This window comes from Cetorhinus maximus, chromosome 18 (genome assembly GCF_964194155.1).
Source record: "Cetorhinus maximus chromosome 18, sCetMax3.hap1.1, whole genome shotgun sequence".
Taxonomy (NCBI): Eukaryota; Metazoa; Chordata; class Chondrichthyes; order Lamniformes; family Cetorhinidae; genus Cetorhinus; species Cetorhinus maximus.
The window spans coordinates 18036745-18050266 of NC_135896.1; positions in this window are offsets into that span (position 1 = coordinate 18036745).

Below are 13522 nucleotides of genomic sequence, written 5' to 3' on the forward strand. Positions count from 1 at the left end.
AGTGCAGCTCCCACAACACACAAGAAGCTTGACACCATCCAAGACAAAGCAATCCGCTAGATTGGCACCACATCCACAAACATTCACTTCCTCCATCATCGATGCACGGTGGCAGCAGTATGTACCACCTACAAGATGCACTGCAGAAACTTACCACGGTTCCTTCGGCAGCACCTTCCAAATCCACAACCACTGTCATCTAGAAGCACAAGGGTAGCAGATACATGGGAACATCACCACCTGGAAGTTTCCCTCCAAGCCACTCACCATCCTAACTTGGAAATATATCTCCATTCCTTCACTGTTGCTGGGTCTAAATCCTGAAACTCCCTTCCTAACAGCACTGTGTGTATACCTACACCACAGGGACTGCAGTGGTTCAAGAATACAGCTCACCACCACCTTCTCAAGGGCAATTAGGGATGGACAATAAATGCTGGCCTAGCTAGTGAAGCCCACATCCGGTAAAAATGAATGAAAAAAATCGTTATTGTTGGTATTACTCCAAATTATTTATATCGTCCCCACAAAGGTGCTTTGGCTTGTCTGAGAGTCAGTCCCAAGGGGTTAATCTACATGGTCCTACACTCACCTCTGAGGGTTGGTGCATTGACATTCAATCCAGCTGCCTTTCATTGTTAGCTCTGTTTGTGCAGATTTTATTATTCCTTTTCCCTCACAAATGTTTCGCTGTGAGAACTCAAGGTCAGAATATTACAAAGGTTCATCTCAGCAAGTCATCACTGTACAGCTACACAACAAAAAAAGGACCAAACATTTATAGTCAGTTAATCAATCAGTCCCATTTGAATAATTGTCCCTGTTTGATTTGTCTTTTCTTCAGATTCCCTGCCATCTTCCACTATTGTTTCCCATCCACAAAGACCCTGAGACTTCTGCTGTGCACAAAGGACCAAACTTTTTTTTATCACCCCTTGCATTTCTATACCTTTTTGTAGCATTAGAACGATCAATTAATTGCTTAAATAGATACTTTTCATTTTCTCTGAAATAATTAGCTGCTCAGAGAGGGATAGAAAGAAGAAAAAAAAAACTTTATATCAAAATGCCAAGCTCAGCTACGCAGGTTACAAGGTCAAATCTCAGAAATGAAATGAAATGACTCCAATCTGTAAGTATGTTTTAGTTATTCTGATCCTTCCCCACCTCACTTGCTATGTTAGTTCAAGACTTCAATCTAGCGATTATTTAATCAATTTATTATGAGGATTCATTGGTCCATAACAAACAATTCATCCATTTTAGCGGAGAGCAAACCTCGATCCCATCCACAATTCAAGTTTCCCCAAGCTCGTAAAAGCAACATGAAAGGGCCTCTGTCTCTGCAGTCTGACTCGATGCTCAATCCCAGGCTTTTAATGGCATTGGTTCTTTATATTCACCACAACTTTCTAACCATTCCCATTCTTCTGTTCTGTGTTCTGTTTAGCTTTGAGGCTTTCTGTATAACATTTCTTGACAGTGGGTGACCACAAGTTAAGCAATGTTTAGAATGGGCTGCCAGTCAGGCCCCTATTGTGCCCACTACCCTGGACGATGCATTAAGGGGAATGGCTTTACTAATCAAAGTAATTTATTAGCCTAATAAAGAAAGCTTTTGAATAAATACCGCCGCAATTGCATTGCTTGATAAAGATCATCTACAATATCGTATTCTTCCCTTAAAGATATATTTTGCTCTGCTTCTTAAATCTTGTCACACTGCAATTGTACTCTATTCCTTAATTCAACATGGTAGCTATGCTCCAAATATTTATCAATTCACTGGCACATGAGCCTCAACATTGTTCTTGGAGATATTAGTGGACAAAGATTTAACCTGATGCCGTGGCTTTAGTTTGCTGTGTTAACCCCCAACCCACTTAATAGAAATGCCTTGTTATAATAATGGGTGGAGGATTCTTACATGTATGCACTGAGTGTTTAACCACTAACACTGTCAATTGTAACATTCAGACTAGGGTGTGGCTGATTGTCAGGTGCTTAAAACACGATCGTGTGACCAATGTTTTGACTAGTCAATGGTTGACATTAAGAAAACTAAATCAACATTTGCTTTCAAATTGTTCAAGGATCGTTGACATTACATTAACTCAACCAACATTTCCTTTCAATGTTCACATCAAACCATATGTCAAACTGACCACGACTTAGAAAACTATCCACTACCTTCTGCAAAATTAAACATGCATTATACCAACACTTCGATGAATTCTTCAATAGAGAAATGTGTTCTGATGTAGGGTGTAAATTGATAATATAGATATCTCTATGCACATAAAAGGCCTCTTTAATTTTTTTCCAGTACAATCCATTCCATTCTAGGGATATTAAAGTCTACTGTTATGTGCTATTAAAAGCAAGTTCCAGGCCACTGCTTTCACAGCACTATCCTTGGTGAAATGCAAGCATGACTAATGCAATGCCAAAAGATTGTAATGCTCACTTCAACCCCTTGCCATGTGATTGAGCTTTTTAAAAATATATATATATCGTAACTTGAATTTTGAAATGAATGATCAGAATATTAGTCCAGCTGTACTTTTGAAATTGGTTACGATCACAATTAGGCAGCACATCCCAGTACAGAACTGTAAAAGATCTTTACTTTGAATCATCACTATTGTGCACTTGACAAAATACTAAAAATTGTGGGCACTATCTAAAGGTCCGTTGAAAGCAGCCTGCAGCAAGGTTTTGGCACTGTAGATTTTGAATCCAGCTTAGTAAGTAGGAAATGAGGTGTATGATTCTGTGAAAGATAAAGAGCCTCATACTGCAGATCAACAATTTCTCAGACAAATATACTTTTCTCACCATATCAGTTGAAGGGAGTAATGGGTGGCAACACAAGCAAAAAACAATCAACAAATGTTACAGATGTAGCAGATTTCAATAAAATGTGCATCTCTTAAAAACATGCTTATTTAATTAGTTAGAACACTGAAAACCACAATTAACAGTTGTCTATACCCATCCATTCAGGCCCAGCTGGATGCATATAACGTAACCCTTTCTAAATATTACCTTTAACTGAACAAATATTAACTCCTTATTTGCAGTTTGTATCTCAAGTTAAATTTCTAGTAACTGATGAATCTGCCTTGGTATTGCTCTTGACAAGTCAGTTTTGCCCTGCTTCATTCCAAACTCTAGTATATTATCCTAATGCATTATGCTGATGCTTACGTATTTGCACTGTCCCACACCTTTAAGGTTGTGTAGTCTACTTCTTGTCAATAGGCACATATATTTACATAGCACTTTTAATGTAATAAAATGTCCCACGGTGCTTCACGGTAATATTATAAATCAAAATATGACACTGAGCCTCAAAAGGTAATATTAGGCCAGGCACCCAAAAGCTTGGCCAAATGATTCAGTTTTAAGGAGTGTCTTAAAGGAGGAAAGTGAGGTAGCGAGGCAGCGGGGTGTAGAGAGAGTATCCCAGAGCACAGGGCTTAGGCAAATGAAGGCGCAGCCACCAAAGATGGAACAATTACAATTGGGGATGCTCAAGAGGCCAAAATTAGAGGAGTGCAGATATCTCGGAGGGTTGTGGGGTGGGAGGAGACTACAGAAGTAGGGTGTAGCCGCAGATGGATTTGGAAAAAAAAAAGAGAATTTTAAAATCAAGACTTTGCTTGATCGGGAGCCAATGTAGGTCAGTGAGCACAGGGGTGAGAGGTGAACAGGACGTGGTGGGAGTTAAGACACGGGTAGCAGAGTTTTCGATTACCTGAATTTTCCAGAAGGTAGAATGTGGAGACCAGCCAGGAATGTGCTGGAGTGGGCAAGATAGAGGTAGCAAAAGCATGAATGAGGGTTTCAGCAGGAGATGAGACAGGGGTGAAGTCAGGCAATATTGTAGAAGTTTGTTTATTTCTGTTTGATGTTTCTTCAAAATAATCGAGGGCTATGGGGAAAAGGTGGGGGCTTGGAACTAGATGTGTTGCTCTTGCAGAGAGCCAGCACAGACATGGCAGGCCAAATGGCCTCCTCCTGTGCTGTAATCATTCTATGATTCTACCATTCTTTGATCTCGGATTAATTAGAGGATATTGGGGAATGAAGAACTGCAAGTGCTTGTAAATTAACAGCTCCAGGCCAGCATGGCACTTTGACAAGTCACACTTGAAGCTGGGTGTTTGACATACAATGGGTGCAAGACGTTTGTTTATATCAGTGGCTCTCCCATGGTTCTGTTTGGGGTGGGGTTGGACATGTTACTGAGGTATGATTGTGGGACAGGGATACACATCTCCGGTGAAAAGATTTGTGATGGCAAAGTAGGTATTTCACAATTGGTTCCTGAAAAATACATAAGTAGTGTTTTCCCTACCAGCTGTTAAAATCGTGATAGGGACCATTAACGTTTAAAGAGAAATTCAAACACCCAGTGATTAACTGAAAGAAATTGCGCCACAAGATTCCATGGTTTAAAGGAAATTAATTTTACTATACAAGAATCAAATAAAGCAAACACTATTAAATAAACACCACCTTTGGTGAATATTTATACTTTACATCGAAAAGCATAATAAAACACAATCACGTATATCTTAGTCTAAAATTCTCAACTGGACCTCCCGTTTCCCTTATGAATTCACCCCAGAATACCTTTGGCTACTTATCAGGCTCTTGAATGTTCCTCCACTTCCTGGGACCAAACCAAAATGCCACGGCTCTCATGAATTCACTTGGATTACTCTTCAGTGTTCCAGCTGTATTCTGAGGTTTAAAATTTTACAGGGAAAGCAATCCTCCAACATTTCTTCAAAACCTCATGACTGTGGACTTCTCAGCTTAAGCGTGCACTTCACTGCATCCTTGCTTAGTGCCTCTACATCAGAGATACGTTTGCTTCTGGTCTACCGCTGCTTTTCAGCTCTTAGCACTGTCATTCTTAGTACAGGCATGAAGATATTACAAATTTTAAAGTTATATTTTAAAAAGTTAAGGATGCACCATCAACAGAAAATGTAATAATATACCAGCCAACATGTCTTTCTGGCTCCCCATGGACAATGGAGACATTGAAACTCTGTGGGTGTTAGACACATATGAATGGATCCCACTGACCTTTCAGTGTATTGTGATGGCTCCTCATGCCAAGTACAAAGACCTTGGCTGTCTGAAACTCTCAGGATGTGAAAAGCTAAAACACAGGATGTTTACCCATCTAACACACCACTTAATTTAGAAAAGGGCTTTTAGACTTGAAACAGGTCATATGGGCAAGGCAGTCAAGTTTGCTACCTGCCTTTAAAAATAACAGCAGAAGCTCTTCTGGGACAGATTCATCAGAAACACCATCTAAGCCATCACAAGACAACGACGCAGGCAAGGCAATATACAGCTATACCCTGAAAGGAAAAGGACACTCCCTATTCCAACTTCAAGTTTACCTGAGAGCCAACCTCCTGGTAAAGCAACTATAAGAAGCCTTGCAACCTACTGAGAATCCTCTGCTTTTAGAAGACCTTCACTGTAGCTAAAGCATCAATTCATCTAAGATACTACAGGCCTGCCAGGGAAGAGACTGAAATAATTCCAGATTGTAATCATATTGTTCTTTCTTTCATCTGTATCTAATTTTTGTGTGTGTGATAGTGTGTGTGAAGTGTCATGTTTAAAGCACCAGGCCAAGTGTGTGATCATCAGTAATCTTCTTTATTTTTAAATTCACAAAAGCCTGCTGCTGGAATCATTTAAATTGGGACAAACCACTCTGAGGGTAAGAAAACACACCAACTGCACACTTTAAAACACTTTGATCATGGACAACAATAAAACACACAAATTTTGTCCTTGACAGCACAGCCTTTCTTTCTCTGCCTGCTGAACTCAGGGCTTACACCCACTTGCGTGCTTCTAGCTTCAAACCCAAATAACTCCTGCGGAAAAAGAAATCCCACAGACAACCTCCCAGAATTCCAACCGAGACTCCACTCTGAATTACTCATCTCTATGGCAACAGAGGTTAGTTGAGATGTCTGCCAGATTTTCAGATTAATTAACTTTTAGCTTCAAAATCAAACTTTTTGACCCTGAGGTCTGCATGAATAATTTAAATTTCTAATGAAGTCAGGACACTTCTCCTCAGACTTACTGTCTGCATTTCACCAGCTAAATGAAGACCACCTGCCATTTTTATGGCTTCCACTCTCCTAACTCTGACCTCGTAAGCACACATGGGACCCTTTGAACTGCCATTATTTGAGGTGTTCTGGCAATTTCTAAAGGCCAGCATTTTAATCACCTTACCCTTGCAAATTTAATCTTCCCAAAACTAAAAATTACCTCTAAAATATTAATATAAGTCATGAACTAGATGAATATGACAACTGAAATGAATAAATAAAACTTCTCCCCTCACAAACTACACTCGGTTAAACAAATAAATCTCGTTTATAATATCAATACATTACATTTGTTGTTCATCTCTCGATTGTCACTTTTCATGATGATGTCCAAGAAGTACCTAAATTTTTAATCTTTTCACACTTGCATTTTCTTTTTTTTAAGTAAGCATTAGTGGGATGAAATTGGTCTACTGCGGATTTTCATCTTAAAAGCAACTGTAAAGAAAGTGGGGTGGGATATGAAATGGTCAGCTATTCACTCTTCCCCATTCTGTGCTACCACCAAATAACAATTTGACCCTCAACATGTTTAAGTAAAATAATTTGATAATATATTTTAAATTCAGCCCTTTTTAATAGAAGCTCCCCTTAAACTTAATTAATGCTACTATTTTTCCAGAACTTTCCGTATATTTATACAATTGCTTTTAAGTTTTCAAGATAAAATAAACAGAAGAAAGGCAAACTGTGTGCATTTAGAATGCATTGAGTTGAGTCACTTTGAAACATGGCATTGTTTGAAGCTTAATTCATCACATATATAGCATGTAGTGAACAATCTCTTGAATATAAGAACTTTGATTGTCCTTTAGAAGAAAATTACTTCAGAAGAAGGTGCTTCATAGTACAGAACTTGAATATTGCTGAAATGAGAGACATGTTGCTGAAGCTTTTTGTTTTATATTCGTCAGGATAAATGCAAGAATTTCAAACGATCGCAACAATTTATACTGCAGGAGAAAGGGGTGCCGATTGGTTGGCAAGGTTGCTCAGGTTGGTTGAGGTGTGGCCATAGACAAGGCAAGGGGGGTCCATAGGCCCCCCCCATTTCCTGGTAATTCAAAAAAGGCACAAGGTTTGAACACATTCCTTTTGTTTGCAGAGAACCAGCCCCTGCGTATGAATGTGTGTCGTTTCTGGCAAGCGCAAATAAGCCACATTATGAGCTTGACTGATTATCTTAAATTAGTTGTTAGTGTAGCTATTAGCGCATTCAGAATTACATTCAGCAAGTGGTGCCAAATCATGGAATCAGACATAACAGTCAATTCTTTGCTTTGGAAACAAAAACAGTAACAGAAATACCTGGAAAAACTCAGCAGGTCTGGCAGCATCGGTGGAGGAGAGCACAGTTGACGTTTCAAGTCCTCATGACCCTTCAACAGAACTAAGTAAAAATAGGAAAGGGGTGAAATATAAGCTGGTTAAGGGGCGGGGGGTGTTGTTGGGACAAGCATCCAGTAATAGGTGGAGATAACCAAAAGTTGTCACAGACAAAAGAACAAAGAGGTGTTGAAGGTGGTGATATTATCTAAAGGAATGTGCTAATTAAAAATACAGAATTTTAGATCTTGAACTCTGTCCTCCATCCCCACCCCCCTCCCGTTTCTTCCCCCTCCCTTTTTGTTTTTTCCAATAATTTATATAGATTTTTCTTTTCCCACCTATTTCCATTATTTTTAAATGTATTTCCACCCATTGTTTATTTCAACAAAGCCCCCCTTACCCCCCCCCCCGCCCCCCCACCGCCTTAAACCAGCTTATATTTCACCCCTTTTCTATTTTTACTTAGTTCTGTTGAAGGGTCATGAGGACTCGAAACGTTAACTGTACTCTTCTCCGCCGATGCTGCCAGACCTGCTGAGTTTTTCCAGGTATTTCTGGTTCTGTTTTTGTTTTGGATTTCCAGCATCCGCAGTTTTTTGTTTTTATCATTGTTTATTTCGACCTTTTAGTATTCCCCCACCCCCACTAGAGCTATCTGTACCTTATCTATCCTGTCTCCTACTCTTAATTAGCACATTCCTTTAGATAATATCACCACCTTCAACACCTCTTTGTTCTTTTGTCTGTGACAGCTTTTGGTTATCTCCACCTATTACTGGCTGCTTGTCCCAACAACCCCCCACCCCCACCCCCCTTAAACCAGCTTATATTTCACCCCTTTCCTATTTTTACTTAGTTCTGTTGAAGGGTCGTGAGGACTCGAAATGTCATCTGTGCTCTTCTCCGCCGATGCTGCCAGACCTGCTGAGTTTTTCCAGGTATTTCTGTTTCTGTTTTTGTTTTGGATTTCCAGCATCCGCAGTTTTTTGCTTTTATTAATGCTTTGCTTTGTGTTTTGCAAGTGCGGGTTGGTTGAGTACAGCCTGTACTCTGCCTATTGCGAATTCTCAAAGGAAAACGCTGTTTGATTTGATCAGCCAATCACTGGGATGTATGGCTTATGCACCTGGCACTGCACCTGCACTGAACTTCATACATGATATTGCTCAGTTGTATGGTAGGTATATGTCTTTTTGGACCGATGGCAGCAACCTGTTAGTGGAAAATACCACTTGTGTAGCCATTATATAGTAGCAGCATGAAACAGCTTGCTTCGCCTGTTGTTCTTTGGCAACCTCTCTCTTTTCAGCAATATTCAGAAAAAGTTGCAGAATTCATATTTTCAATGTTTAATAAAAACATTTACCTTTACTGTCATAAAAATGTTTTTTGCAGTGGTTTTTCATTCTCATTCACTTTTTTTGATACACAAGAGCAAAGAGAGGGTGGGGATGACAAACAACAAGTCTGGCAAGCCTGCAAATCTTAATGTCAATCACTAAAGAATTCTAGCACAGTACACAGGGGGAGCTGCAGCTTATTAATGTGAGCCTCTTCAGCTAATGGTGATGGGATCTGAAAACTTGAACCCATGACTCAGTCTTCTCACATAGGCACAGGTTTGTGACAGAGAAAACTGCTGAAGACATGTCGAACAAGAAATGCTATGGTGTGGTGAACTGTTATACGCTCTGAAAATGTTGTAATTTAAGAAAAGTCTTTATCATGCTAATAATTTAATTTTATAATAATTTTATTTCCTGTAGTAAGTGTTCGGCTTAAGAGAGAAACAAGATGATGACTGCAGGTAGTATTAAATATATTTGGAAATTTCCAATCGTATTTCTTTAATTGGTAACTTTTTATGACCACTTATTCCCGATTCCTTGTTTTCACATGATTTTATCAGTTGCTTATTGGAAGTTTATCTACCCGATTTTCTAGTGATGATTACTATGTTCTCCATCTGCTCAGCTGTGATTTGTTGGTGTTTAATGAATACTAAATTTGAGCGAATCAACTACAGGAAATTACCATATATATAACTGTGACACAGAAGTGTGATACCTAAGTATGACACAGGAAGACTCAAATAACAGATATAATGCATGCTGTTCACATAGAGTTGTATAGATTTAGCTTTCTATAGAAATCGTGATCATTGACAGTTTAATTTTTGAACAGTCTATAACTATCATTTTCTTGCTCCCATACCAATGATTGCACCTGTCTCTTGAATGAGTCACCCCAACATGACTTTCATCAGTTTAAACAGCTTGGACTATGGGCTTTTGCAACAATATTTCCAATGATATTGATACTTCCAAAGGAAGTTTGCAGGGCTATGGGAAAACAGTATGGGAGTGGGACTATATGGTTTGGGTACTCCAAATGGCCTCATTCTGCGCTGAGTAATTCTAGGAACCAAGTGCCAAGAGGTGAATATGGGGTACACTTTTTTTGTTTTAACTTCCTAACTCTGCAAGGCCTTTGCAAAGCACGTCTATCTCGTAGCTGGACCTTGATGTTATTTTTCAGCTTAATCTGATTTTCAACTCCAGGGGCTGGGGGTGTCTCAAACTGCTAGTGTTGCATATTACCTGCACGACACTGTAATAATCAAGTGCAAGATCAAAAAATTGTTTATCGGTGCAGCACATCCTTCCCGCCTGCTGATGTTATGACCCTTATCCATGATCAGAATCTTCCATAACACACAAAAGGCACATCTCTAGTCACTAAAGTTTGACACACCTGTCACATGCCAAACTTTGGCAGTCACAGTGTCAAGGTCAGACAGAATAAAATAAAATGAAAAAAGTACGGAACATAAGAACATATGGCCCCTTGAGTCTTCCCTACCATTCAATAAGAAAGCGTCTGAACTTTAACATCAATTCCACTTTCCCGCCTTAACCCACACCCCTTGATTCCCAAAAGTCTATCGATCTCAGTCTTGAATATATTCATTGACTGTGCATCCACTGTCTCTGGGGTAAAGAATACTGAAGATTTACAACCCTTAGTGGCAAACCTCTCCCTCATCTCCTCAATTCTAAATGGCTGACCCCTTAATCCTGAAACTGCGATCCCCAGCTCTATACTCCCCAGCCAGGGAAAACAGCCTCTCACTATCAACGCTACCAAGCTCTCAAAAAAAAAATGCTTCAATGAAATCACCTCTCATTCTTTTAAAAGCCAGGAATATGGAGCTAATCTACTCAATCTCTCTTCATAGGGCAGCCTTGTTCTCCTAAGAATCAATGACGATGCACACCTTAATGATAGAAGTCACAAAGAGATTGTTAAATTAGCCATCAGGGTGTTCAAGCCAGTGGCACATTCTTACGTTTTGGGGGACATTCATAAACTGGTCAACTTCAGTCATAGGGTCTGTGACATTGCCTGGAGTTCATTATAACCTTGTAATGTAAGCTGTTATGTGTGTTACAAGAAAGAGTTAATGAGGAGGTCCTTATCATAGCCATCCACAGAACTCCTGAGAATCGTATTAATCAAACTTCTCTACCTCTATTGCATTTACATAGTGCCTTTCGTGACCTTGGGATATCTCGAAACGCTTTATAGCCGATGGCCTACTTATGAAGTGTAATCACTGTTGTCGGAAACATGCACAGCAAGTTCCTGTTGTAATATGCCTTTAAGAGATTGCAGCATGGCATCGCTGGAATGAATTATGTCATGCAATCCAGTTTTAGTTTCACTTTTGCTTTTAAGCAGAGCACAGCACAGACAGCTCTGCTGATATGTCTTCAAGCTTTATACATTTGTGTAGCTGTTCCCATGTGCCTAGTCTCAATAAATGAATCCACAATGTGTTTACACAACCCCTTATGAGCGATTGGGGCTTTTATATCATTATAAAAACACAACATCTCTCACAAACAACAAGGTGATAATGACCAGATAATCTGTTTTTGTGATGCTGAGAGAGGGAGAAAAACTGGCAGGACATTAAGCGAGCTCCTCTTAGGTTAGGTAATTTGCCTATTTCCCCTAACAAGATGAAATAGGCATCACTAGCTTGTTTAGTTGCGTTGGTTGCAGTTAGATTGAAATGCCAGCTCGGGGATTCAAACCTGTAACCAACAGTTTGGAAGAGAGGCATTCAATTATCTGCAGTAATGGCCCATTAAAGATAAATTGGTAAATGTTTCATGAATGCAAAGTGAGTCATTTCCCAGGGAAGGGAGTATTGTTGTCATTTCTCAGGTATTCTTTATGACCTTTGCCCCATATCAAAATCATACTGCTTTAGGCTTAAATTTGAATGAAAGTCTGATCATCAACACAATAAGAAACTGCACCTTCCGGGTTAACGATACAAATGAATACCTCAGGTCGCAACAAAATCTCAAAGCCTTGCCCCTTAAAAGGAACAAGTAAAATATTCACCATATGCTCATCTTTGGAAAGGATGACAGAATCTGCATGACATCCTAGAAAATCCATTGTAAATAATTCTCTTTAAAGTGTCATTGTTGGAATGCTATAAACATGTCCTTTGAGTATGTGGCTTGTGATCAATGATAAGTCACCATATTATTTCTAGATTTAAGGAATCTGAAATCTTAAAAATACTAATTAAAAACTAGAAACACGAGTGAAGTACTGTGACACAAAAACATAGACATGTTTCTGTACAACTCAGGGTCTGTAATGTTGTTCAATCAATTGCCTACTAAATAAAAATATTAGACTCCCATTAAGGATAAATAATGTGAAACAAAAGGTAGCTACTTCATTTAGTATGTTCTCGGATTCTGTATACCACTTGAAAGAAAAACTATGGCTTCTATATTAAGCAAAATAAGTAGCTTTTCATGTACCATTGGATTGGAAGCTGTGTATTGGAAAGAGAGATTGAGGGGGGGATTCACTTAGGTTTTGGAAGGGAAGGGGAATTAGGGAAATCAGGCAGAGGGGAGAAAGGGAAATCAGGAAGATGAGTGAAGAAGAGGGGAGACCAATCTCACACACCATATTTCATTCAGACACTTAAGGCATTTTTTTCTCTTGGTGGCTCCAGATTTTCCCAGAAATCTACTACTACACGCAGGAATGTTCTCCCAAGTTGGCAGTTCTACCAGTTCAACTTGATTTTAGTGAAGCCAGAAAGGATTACCACACATGTCAGAATAATATGCGTGTCTGTGTGTGGGGAGGAAAAAAAGGGTCTGTAACTTTTTTGTTAACAGATGTTATAACTGGCCCACATGGAATTGATAAATTTCACAAACATCTATTTCAGGGGAAAATAATCCAAACAGGCTCTGAGACTATTAGAATTGCTGCATAGTAATGCTGTATTGACCCATTATGCTGTTGGGATCAGGATGGCATTCGGTTTGACAGCTATTATAAATTCAGTGAAGGAACCTTTGGAACATCATTAGTTCAACAAAATGGAATTTGGTGCCAGCTGGGCAATTTGTCGCATGGGGCCTGACACTAATAGATCAGTGCTTCTTTTTTGTATTTTTGCTTCCTAATTTTTCCCATTATTTTTCCCTTTTATCCACAAAAATTGGAACCTATGCCTGACAGGCATCTCCATGACTGTACCATAACACCACTTCATGACCAGTTAACTCAAGGCACCGTTATTTGTGAAAATGAGATAGACCACGTGAAGAGATCTGATAGAGATGTTCAAAATTATAAAGGATCAATAAGATAAATACGGAAAAATGCTATTTCTATTGGTCATTCAGTCAATGACTGTACAGCATGAATTTAATATCATCACCAAAAGAATGAAGAGAGAAGTTACGAGAGTTTTATTTATGCAAGTTATGCAGATTTGGAATGCCACTTGTGAAATAAAGGCAGAAAAGGAATTCAGTGTAAGAGAGAACTTGCATTTATATAGTGCCGTTCACAACCTCAGGATGTTCCAAAGCACTTTAGAGACAACAAAGTACGTTTTTGAAGTGTAGCTGCTGTTCTAGCCACTTTGAAATAGTGCCATGGGATCTTTTACATATACCTTAGAAAGCAGACAGGGC